This window comes from Arachis ipaensis, chromosome B07 (assembly GCF_000816755.2).
Source record: "Arachis ipaensis cultivar K30076 chromosome B07, Araip1.1, whole genome shotgun sequence".
NCBI classification, from domain to species: Eukaryota; Viridiplantae; Streptophyta; class Magnoliopsida; order Fabales; family Fabaceae; genus Arachis; species Arachis ipaensis.
The window spans coordinates 84,599,284-84,609,883 of record NC_029791.2 but is presented as its reverse complement, the minus strand read 5'-3'; positions in this window follow the sequence as shown (position 1 = coordinate 84,609,883).

Below are 10,600 nucleotides of genomic sequence, written 5' to 3'. Positions count from 1 at the left end.
GGGAGAACGACCCAAGGTTCCAATACTTCGGTTTATACTTTTAGGGGTTTGTTTTAGTGACAAAGAATGTTTTGTATGAAAGGATTATTATTTGGTTTAGAAACTATACTTGCAATAAGAATTCATTTGTGAATTCTAAACCATCAAAAATTTGTTCATCAGAAATCAACGACTCTTGCGTGACTAACCACGACATGACAATTGTAAGATCAACCCAATTAGTCATCCTCTAATGGTGAGATAAGTCAACCGGACTTAACAATCTGAATCCATAGGTCTTACTCATTAATGGAAATGATACTAATTAAAATCTCTAAATTGTCAATCAATTCGGACATTAGGCTGAAGGTCATCTCAATTGCTCAATTCCAAGCCAAGAGTGTAAAAATCTACCCTAAAACTAAGAGAAATATTTTCACAAACACTTAGAAGGCATAAAAGTAAAGCATGGTAAAATTGCAATAAGAATAAAATCTACAATTACCAAATGCAAGATAATAATAACAATAACTCAAACGAGCATCTAGAAAACATAAAACATCAAATTTCATTAAAGTAGACCAAAATTAACAAGAGTTCGTAAAACTAAAAGCAACAAAATAGTGAATTAACCAATAAAACTAGAAGAACTAAGATGATAGAACAAGGAAATGTAAGCCAAACTAAATCAAAACAAGACCTAAAACCTAAACCTAGGGAGAAAGCTAAACCTAAAACCCTAAATTCTAGAGAGAAGAGAGAGATTCTCTCTCTAGAAATATAACCTAAAACATGGCCTAAAACTATCCTAATTGCTCTCCCCTTTGATCCTTGATACAAGATTTATTTTCGGTCTAGATTTTCTTCTTATAGAAAAGAATTACTTTGTTGTAAGCATAGCTCCAAACCAACGAATAACTCTCACATCAAATCTAAATTGGTTTTGTCACAAGTACAAACCCCAATGAAAATTTACTGAAGTATTTAGACTTCAGATCGTCTCACAAGGAATTGCAATGAAGTGGTCAATTATTGGCTATGAGAGAACAAGGGGTTTGATTGGTAAAATGGCAAGAAATTAAATGGGCAAGAATTTAAATGACAAGAAGACTAAATCAAGCAAGCAATTAAAGGAAGCAAGTAATAAAGAGAGAGACATTCGTGGCAAAGATTGAGAATATAGGCTTTCTATTCTAGTCACTAATAATAATAATTAACAAGAATTTATCCTATTTCGTTATCTCCAATGTTGGAAGAAGGTGTAAGTTATCTTTCATAAGAAAAAGTCAAACAAGACTAGTTAATCTCAATCCAAAATTCCTAATCAACTTACTAATGGAATTAGCAAGAGATTAGAGTCAATGGAAATCATTTTAACTAACAACTTTAGATTGCCAACATGAGTTAGGTATTCATGACTCAAGATTACTTAATTACTCTTTGCAAGCCAAGAATGCTCAAGTTCTACTCTAACATCCAACCAAGCATTTTGTCAAACACTTGGGAGGCATGAAAAGAAAGCATAATAAATTGCAAGAAATAGTAAAATCTACCAACTACCAAGTGCAAGAAAAGTAAATCAACAACTCAAATCATCAATAAAAAGAACAACAAATATTAAATTTCATTAAAAGGGATTCAAATCCAACATGAGTGCATGAACATAAAAGAGGCATAAAAGTAAAAGTAACATCACAAACTAAGAGAATGAAGGTGTAGAAGCAAGAATTCATAAAGGAAACAAGATGAAAACATGAAATTTGACCTAGATCTAAGAGAAATTAACCTACTCCTAACCTAATTCTAGAGAGAAGAGGGAGCTTCTCTCTCTAGAAAACTAACTAAAGGCTCATCATGACTAACTAAGTTCTCCCCCCTTTTGCTCAATCTTCAATTCTGCATCAAATATCCTCAGAAACAAGTTGGATTTGGGCCTGGGCAACTTAGAAATCACCCCCAGCGTTTTGCCTTTAAGTGAATCACGTGTGAGCATCGACGCATACGCGTGCGTCACGCGTGCGCGTCGCTTGGCGAAATTCCTATCCATGCGTACGCGTCATGTACGCGTACGCGTCGCCATGCAACTTCACTTTTCACGCGTGGGCGTCTGCTGCACGTGTGCGTGGGTTGATATACTCTAAATCGTTGTCTTCTCATGCATTCTCCACTTTGTATGCTTTTCTCTTCATTTCTTCCATCCAATACTTGCCTTATGAACCTGAAATCACTCAACAAACACATCAAGGCATCTAATGGAATTAAAGTGAATTAAAATCACCGATTTAAGGGAGAATTATAAAACGATGCTATTTCATTGAATAAATGTGAGAAAAGGTGAAAAACTCCCCGAAAATAAGCACAAGATAAACCACAAAATTGGGGTTTATCAAACCTCCCCACACTTAAACTAAGTATGTCCTCATGCTAAAATTAAGAAAGAAGCAAAGAGTATCAACATTTATTCAATGTAAACTAACTATATACAACCTATCTATATGCAATCTATTTACATGAATGCATCTATTTGGTCAAAATAAATCAATTTCCAAGAATACATATACAAGTACAAGGGCTAAAGCAATAGCAATCAAAGCAAACCCACAATTGAATTCAATCATTAAAAGATTTTACAAACTTGCAAGGAAAGATGATCATAGGTGGAAACATGTAATTGAGCAATTGAACCCTCACCGGATGTGAATCCGCTCTAGGCACTCAAGTGTATAGGGTTGATTCATCAATTCTCCCCTAATCATGCTTTCCAAGATTTGTGTTTCATCTAACAATCAGCAATTACTTCATGCATGCATACAAATATCATGAGGACTTTTTCATAGGTTGTAATGGGGCTAGGGTCAAGGTAGGATGCATATGGTTAAGAGAACTTGAAATTTGAATCTTTGATTAACTTAAACTTCCCACCTAACCTATGACAACCTATACTATTTCAAATCTAACCTAACTACCCATTCTTCATTTTTTCACATACTCATGCATTCTCTTTTGATCACCACACATATGCATTGGTTTTTATTGAACTTTACTTTGGGGCATTTTTGTCCGCTTTTTATTGCTTTTCTTTTTCTTTTCTTTTTCTATTTTTTTCTTATATATATATATATATATATATATATATATATATATATATATATATATATATTTCTTTTTGTTTTTCTCATCATTTCATTTTTTTTCAAACTACAATATATACAAAAGCATCAATGCGTATGGCTTCACATTTAACTAACACATGAGTATGTACCCAATTTTTTCGCTTTAGGCTTGTAATGTGCAAAAATTAAGAATAAATGGGTTAAGCATAGGCTCAAAGTTGGCTAACAATGGAAGATAAAAGGTAGGCTATTTGGGTAAGTGAGCTATTTGAACAATGGCCTCAATCATATAAATGCTTGTATACATGGAATAATGGATATCAAGAATCAAACAAATCAATGATTACAATCATAGGAAGAGAGTAATGCACACAACAATGAAATAAGCGGCCATATGATGTAACCACACAATTAGGCTCAAATCTCACATGCTTGTGTTCTTAGCTCAAAAATCAAGTTCAACATATATGTAATTCAAGCATGTTCTAAAAAAAAATTTTTTTCTCAACCAATTGGGGTACCCTATTGATAAAATCCTTGAAAAATTTCATTATTTTGACTAAGCATATTATATAGATGCAAAATAGGAAAGTGCAACAAAAATTCCTAAAAGACCTAAAAATGAAATGCAAAAGTGTTGGGATTAGAAACTTGTCACCCAAAGACGCCGACTGGTCAGACGACCTCCCCACACTTAAAAGTTTGCACCGTCCTCGGTGCACTCAACGATGAGCAAGGGGGTACGGAGACTTTCCGAGTTGCCACCTTCAGCTGGTAGGTCAACCGGTTGCTGCGTGTTCCTTCTTCCGCTTCCATTGTTGCTTGTGGTGCATTAGTCATGAAAAATAGCAAATAACACCGTAAGATGAGAAAATACAAAAGTAAGAAAGTGTACATTGTTGGAATGAGGTAAATCACTAGAATGAAGTGAGTGAATTAGTGTGACATTGATGAAAGATAGGTGTGTGATTTCTAAATTAGGTGCCCTTTAGAATACACACACATTAGCATAAAAAGTTATGTCACAAGTACACAAAAGAAAGTATACACTTCACTCATTCTAGTGTGCTTGAGATGCTCTAAACTTGTAGGTTAAGACAACCCAACAAACAATAAAGAAGCATGAAAGCATTCAAGCAAAAATCAAGCAATTATGAAATTAGATAATTAACGAACATTGATTGATGTGTAAGTAAACTTGGTGAATAAAAGAGTATAGGGAGCTCACACATCAAACAATGACACATATTGAAGTTGTTGCAACACCTAAGTGACATAGAGGCGGAACACATGAGTGCTACGGAACTAAGAGAAAAGAATATAGAAGTGAAAATCAATCACATAGCAAGCATGGTCCACAAAGCTTTACAAAGCTCAAAAATATGTCACTAGGTAAGCTTTCGATCCAACTTCACAATTCAAAAATTTCAATGCATGAAATAGGTGATGTCAATAAAGGTAAATCACAAACAAGCATCACCTAAAAAATGAAATGATAATATACAATTGCATAGCGATGGATGATGAATGCATGGTGGCCAAAACATGCAATTCAAAAGAGTTAAGAAGCTTAAAGGCAATGTAACATGTACATGGTGTTTACGAATGTTAAACATGAAAACTTAAAACCAAGTAACAAATTGTAACCTCAACAAAGAAATCCAACAATGAAAAATAACAATAATTATGCTACAATAGCATTCAGTTAATAATAGGCAGCAAGAATTAGCAACAAAATTAGTAATCCAACACTTGTAATGAAAAATAGAAAATTAAATAAAAAATTAAACTAATTAAACAAGTAACAAACTAACTAAAAGAAATGGTTATGGATGGTGTTTGGTAGTGTTGGATGATGAGTAGGAGAAGAGAAGAGGATAGAAGAAGGAAAGAAAAGGAAATAAGAGAAGAAAAGAAGATGGTTGATGTAGGGCAGGCCACGCGTGCGCGTCAGTGACGCGTGCGTAGGGAATGGTGAAATGAGCGCGACGCATACGCGCAAGGCACGCGTGCGTGCCGATGGGTTATTTCGAGAGCGACGTGTACGCGTGAGGTGCGCGTACGCGTGACCAGCTTTGCGTGAAAGGCCCAGTGCGCGTGCGCTGTTCGCGCAACTCTCGGAAAAATGGCTTGAGGGTGAAAATATGCAATCCACGCGTACGCGTGGAGCATGCGTACACGTGGTTTGGTGCTCTGTTTTTCAAAATCTTTCTAAGGTTTTGCACCAAACCAAGCATTCGAAACCTCCAAACAACTACCAAAACATCATAAAACATTATTTAACCTACTAGACTCCCAATTAAACTCAACTAACTAAACGAACATAAAATTAAACTAATTTTACCAATATTTACAAAAGAGAAAAAGGAAAGAGTTTACCATGGTGGGTTGTCTCTAACCTAGCACTTTTGTTTATTGTCCTTAAGTTGGACTTATGGGGAGCTCCTCATCAAGGTGGCTTGTGCTTGTATTCATCCTTGAACATCCACCAATGCTTGGACTTCCATTATTCTTCATCATTCAAAGTTAATAACTCCAAGCTTTGATGGAGTTCTTCACATACCATGGGCTCCCACAGTTGATCTTCCTTGTGCGATCCGGGATCCCACACTTTGTTTTCACACCCGTCCTTGAGTTAATCATGGTGATTTCCTCCGGGTTGCAAGAGAGATGAATTCTCATGAAGGCACCAAACTACCCTCCTAGACCCATCCAATTGAGAACTACACCACTCCATGCTCCTCAATTTTGAGCTTCCCATCATAATATGCCTAGACTTACAACGCCAACCACTAAACATCCTCCTCTTACGCTTGATTCCACAAAGCGCCCTAAGTTGGGCATCCGTTTCAAGCAAACCAAATTCAAGTGGGATAATAAAGCTAAGAGTTAGAAGTTTTACCCACTCAAAGGAAGGATTATATGATAACCTAGGTGGAGGAGTTCCCAACGGTCTTGATATGGCGCGCTCTAGTCCCGTCCATCCTCTTCTAGAGGCATCCACCACTTGGCAAGGTTCTTCAAGCTCTACCTCTTGCCAAACTCCCTCAAGTTCCCATGCTTCTTCCCCATCACTCAAATCATAGATGGGAGGTTGAGTGAAATCTACCTCATCATTAATTCTAAGCATATTGGGGAAGGACTCATCATACTCAAAAGGATCATATGTTGATGCGAAATCATCATAGATAGGAGGGCTTGTTGCTTGTACCACTTCTTCCACTTCTCCAATCACATTGTGCCTTAGAGGTTGTGCACTCTCCTCTTTAACACCAATTTCGCGCTTCCTGGGAGAAGGTTCCTCCACTTGAGATTCCTGTATGTACTCAATATATCCTAAATACCCAACCACCACTTCCTCTTGTTCAATAATCTCTACCTCTTCCTCTTATTGCATTTTTTGCTTTAACTCCTCTTCTTCCCCTTGAAGCTCCAAATTCACTTCTTCGCTAAGCTCCTTGGGTGCTTCTCTATATTCAACAATGGGAGTGCCTTGATCGCATAGGCTTAGGTGGGATGAGACCATATTGCTAACGGCTTCTACCATGATAGCAATCTTGGCTTTTATCTCTTTGAACGCTTCTTCATGATTCGTACACCTAGCTAGAAGTTCTTGTTGCTCTCACATTAGGTCTTCCGATGAAGGTGGTGATGGAAGAGAGGGTTCATTGTTTGAAGGGAAGGTATTATAGTTGGAAGGTGTTTCATATTGGTGAAAGTCTTGAAGTGGTGTGAATAGAATTTGTGGTTCTTGGGGATATTGGTATTAGAATGGTGGTGGCTCTAGATATGGTTCATATGGTGGTTGGTATGGTGGGTATGGGTTGGGGTCATATGAAGGTGGATGGTGGTATGAGGCTTGTGAGTATGGTTGTTGAGGGCTATGTTGAGGAGGGGGTTCATATGTATGTGGCGGTTGCGGTTGACAATCACAATAAGGGTCATCACATACATTGGATTGGTATGCATTACGATTCGGATTATACCCATAAGAGTTCGAAGAGTAGTCATGTTGGGGTGGCGCTTGAACGGCTTGGAAGGCATAAAATGCCTTTTGTTCCTTGCGCGGATCTCCATGAGGAGAGTAGTCATGTCCCTAAGCACTCTTGTCAAACTCGATTCAGGAGGAGGTTGTTGCCAAGAAGGTTGTTCATAAGCTTGGGGCTCCTCCATCCTTTGATCTCCAAATCATTGATGCAAATCCTCATTAAAGCTTACATTTCATACAACATAGTGTGAACCACCCTCATAGCCAAAGTGATGAGAATTCATGGTGATTAGAGAAAACAAAAACATAAACTAACAAGGGCAAAGAGAGCAAAATCCTACAACTAGAAAAAACCAACAAACAAACCAAAAATCACGCTATTCACAATATATACAATAGCCCATAACATAGCACCATTGCAAATCCCCGGCAACGGCGCCATAAATTTGATAGCGAAAGTTTATTGTCGGTCTAGAATTTCTCTTATAGAAACAGGAACTTCGTTGTAAGCATAGCTCCAAACCAACAAACAACTCTCACATCAAATATAGATTGTAAGCATAGCTCCAAACCAACAAACAACTCTCACATCAAATATAGATTGGTTTTGTCACAAGTACAAACCCCAATAAAAATTTACCAAAGTATTTAGACTCCGGATCATCTCACAAGGAATTACAATGAAGTGGTCAATTATTGGCTATGAGAGAACAAGGGGTTTGATTGGTAAAAGGGCAAGAAATTAAATGGGCAAGAATTTAAATGACAAGAAGACTAAATCAAGCAAGCAATTAAAGGAAGCAAGAGATTAGAGTAAATGGAAATCATATTTCGTTATCTCCAATGTTGGAAGAAGGTGTAAGTTATCTTCCATAAGAGAAAGTCAAACAAGACTAGTTAATCTCAATCCAAAATTCCTAATCAACTTACTAATGAAATTAGCAAGAGATTAGAGTAAATGGAAATCATATTCACTAACAACTCTAGATTGTCAACATGAGTTGGGTATTCATGACTCAAGATTACCTAATTACTCTTTCCAAGCCAAGAATGCTCAAGATCTACTCTAACATCCAACCAAGCATTTTGTCAAACACTTGGGTGGCATGAAAGGAAAGTATAATAAATTGCAAGAAATAGTAAAATCTACCAACTACCAATTGCAAGAAAAGTAAATCAACAACTCAACTCATCAATAAAAAGAACATCAAATATTAAATTTCATTAAATGGGATTCAAATCCAACATAAGTGCATGAACATAAAAGAGGCATAAAAATAAAATTAACATCACAAACAAAGAGAATGAAGGTGTAGAAGCAAGAATTTATAAAGGAAACAAGATGAAAACATGAAATTGGACCTAGATCTAAGAGAAATTAACCTACTCCTAACCTAATTCTAGAGAGAAGAGGGAGCTTCTCTCTCTAGAAAACTAACTAAAGGTTCATCATGACTAACTAAGTTCTCCTCCCTTTTGCTCAATCTTCAATTCTACATCAAATACCCTCAGAAACAAGTTGGATTTGGGCCTGGGCAGCTCAAAAATCGCCCCCAGTGTTTTGCCTTTAAGTGAGTCACATGCGAGCATCGATGCGTACGTGTGGGTCATGCGTGCGCGTCGCTTGGCCAAATTCCTATCCACGCGTACGCGTCATGTACGCTTACGCGGTGCCATGCAACTTCACTTTTCACTCTTGCGCGTCTGCTGCCCGTGCACGTGGGTTGATGTACTCCAAATCCTTGTTTTCTCATGCATTTTCCACTTTGTATGGTTTTCTCTTCATTTCTTCCATCCAATACTTGCCTTATGAACCTGAAATCACTCAACAAACACATCAAGGTATCGAATGGAATTAAAGTGAATTAAAATCACCAATTTAAGGGCCTAAAAAGTATGTTTTTACACTTAAGCACAATTTAAGAGAGAATTACAAAACCATGCTATTTCATTGAATAAATGTGAGAAAAGGTGGTAAACTCCCCCAAAATAAGCACAAGATAAACTATAAAATTGGGGTTTATCAATCCTCCTTCAGTTTGGCTTGAAACACTTCAGAAATGGGTTGGATTGGGACTAAGAAAGCCCTGAAATTATGACCCACGAGTTTACTTAAGTAAATCACGTGCTAGCAGTCATGCGTACGCATGAGGCTTGGGTACGCGCAAATTGGTGATTTCCAAAGATGATGCGTACGCATGATGCATGCGTACGCGCAACTTGATATTCATGTGTACGCATAAAGCATGCGTACGCATGACCATGAAGTGCTCCAAACTTCCTTTCTTTATGAATTCTCCACTTTTGAATGCTTTTTCTTCACTTCTTTAATCCATCCTTGCCTTCTAAGCCTGAAATCACTGAACAAACACATCAAGACATCGAATGGAATTAAAATGAGTTAAATTTAGCAATTTAAGGGCGTAAAACGCATATTTTTAATAAGTAAGCACAATTAGGAGGAATTCACAAAACTATGCTATTTCAATCCAAAATTTACCATAAAATTCTGGTTTATCACAATCCCCTCTCAGATGGAAACCATAAAGAAAATATTAGATAGATTCAATAGGGCAATCTGTCTAAAGATAAACACAACAAAATTTACCATTATTTTCTCCAAGAATATAAAATCTATGGCTAAAGCAGAGATAATGGGTAAAACAACAAATTTTAAGGAGAGCAAAAAGGTTGGCAGATACCTAGGAGCAATGCTTAGCAGCAATAAATATGGGAAGGAGAATTTCAAATCGATCCTTGAAAGTGTGAGAGGAAAACTTCAAGGTTGGAAAAGCAAATGTCTCTCCCTTGCAGGGAGAATCTCCCTTGTAGGGAGAATCTCCCTTGCTTAATCTGTCATCAACCTTTCCATCAGTTTTGACATGCAACAGAAAGGGTCCCTAAATCAGTGTGCCATAAAATTCAAAAAATTCAAAGGGGCCTTATCTGGGGAGATGATGAGCACAAAAGAAGACACCATGCCATATGGTGGAAAACTTTATGTTTGCCTAAACATGAGGAAGGGATGGGATTCCGTAATCTTAACCTTATGAACGACTCTTTTCTTGTAAAAATTGTATGGCATCTTAAAATAGATCCTAATTCCATATGGGCTAAGGTTCTCTATCACAAGTATACTAACAGCACAAGTAACATTTTGACTCTAACAGCCAAAGGATCAGATTCTCACTTGTGGAAAAAACTTGTGAAAATCTGGCCGAGTTTCATTGAACACAGTTGTACAATGCTGGGAGATGGTCTTAACACAATCTTTTTGTTGGACAATTGGGTTGCAAAAAAAGGGCCCTTCATTCACCATGCTATCTAGAATAACCCAAACTTGGATAGTCTTGTTTGGGAGTGGATCAACAATAAAGGGAATGGAATCTAAGCAAAATAAAAAGCAATTTACCTGAAGATATCACTAGGAAAATAGTGGCTCAGCCCCTCCGAGGAGAGAAAATGGAAAAGACAATCTCGGCTGGCGGCTGGCAGCGACCTACAAAGCTATGGCGGGATG